Source organism: Sapajus apella, unplaced genomic scaffold (assembly GCF_009761245.1).
Source record: "Sapajus apella isolate SASKATOON/1434 unplaced genomic scaffold, GSC_monkey_1.0 scaffold52, whole genome shotgun sequence".
Classification (NCBI taxonomy): Eukaryota; Metazoa; Chordata; class Mammalia; order Primates; family Cebidae; genus Sapajus; species Sapajus apella.
This window is the reverse complement of record NW_022436992.1, coordinates 15,136,404-15,137,903: the sequence shown is the minus strand read 5'-3', so window position 1 is coordinate 15,137,903 and position 1,500 is coordinate 15,136,404.

The window sequence follows — 1,500 nt, the reverse complement described above, 5'->3', positions numbered from 1 at the left end:
GGGCATCGCGGTAGGCGCGCGGTGGCCTAGCAGTCCCTGCGCCTGCGCAGCTGCGGGAAGACGGCGGCCGGGCAGAACTTGTGGACTCTTTCCACCTTGTGTGCGACTGATCCGATCCCCAAAGCAGGATTGTGTCTGCCAGAGTCCATACAGTGAAACGATTCTCCTGCCGTCCAAGTTCTCTTCAGATCATGTCACTAGGGACCTAAACTGCCTCCTTGATCTCAGGTTTTTTTCTGTCTGGTTTCGCTTCCGCCTCTTGACCCCATGTGAAGGTAGGCACATCCAGGCAGAGGGTGGGGAGCAGAGGTTGCTGATTTTCTCTACGTGCAGTGCTCTGTGCTCTTATGCAGTCCATACTCTTCGAAGAGTCGATGAACGGTATGAAGGTCCTCATAGAAACATTGTCTGCAATTCCCAGATTCAGAGACACTTCTTGAGATGATTCAAAGACCCAGGTTAAGAACCACAGCGGCCACTCGTGCCTGTAATCCCAGCGCTTTGGGAGGCGAGGCAGGAGGATCGCTGGAGCCTAAGAGTTTGAAACCAGCCTGGGCAATATAGCGAGACACTGTCTCCACAAAAGAAAAATTTTTAAATTAGCCTGGCGTGGTGGCGCGCACCTGTAGTCCCAGCTGCCTGGGAGGCTGGAGGATCACTTGAGCCAGAAGTTCGAGGCTGCAGTGAGCTATGATCGCACCACTGAACTATGATCGCACCACTGAACTCTAGCCTGGGAAACAGAGCAAGATTTTGTAAAAAAAAAAAAAAGTGGGTTATAGGAGAAAGGATAGAAACAAAGATTCATGAAACAGTTAAAGTTAAGAAATAAAGGTGGGGCATGGTGACTCACACTTGTAATCCAGCGCCTTAGGAAGCTGAGGCAAGCGGATCACAAGTCAGTAATTCTACACCAGCTTGGCCAACATTGTGAAACGCCGTCTCTACTAAAAATTTGTCAAAAGGTTAGCCAGGCGTGGTGGCACGTGCCTGTAATCCCAGCTACTCGGGAGGCTGAGACAGGAGAATCGCTTGAACCCGGGCGGCAGAGATTGTGGAGAGCCGAAACCGGGTCACAGCACTCCAGCCTGGGCAAGAGAGCGAGACTCTGTCTAAAAAAAAAAAAAAATAGAAAAGGAAAAGAAAGAAATACAAATACACCTAATTGATATTTTAAACTTTTTTTTTAAGAAAAAACATTTAGGCCGGGCGCGGTGGCTCACGCCTGTAATCCCAGCACTTTGAGAGGCCGAGGCGGGTGGATCACGAGGTCAAGAGATCAAGACCATCCTGGTCAACATGGTGAAACCCCATCTCTACTAAAAATACAAAAAATTAGCTGGGCATGGTGGCGCGTGCCTATAATCCCAGCTACTCAGGAGGCTGCGGCAGGAGAATTGCCTGAACCCAGGAGACGGAGGTTGCGGTGAGCCGAGATCACACCATTGCACTTCAGCCTGGGTAACAAGAGCGGGAAAAAAAAAAAAAAGAAAAGGAAAA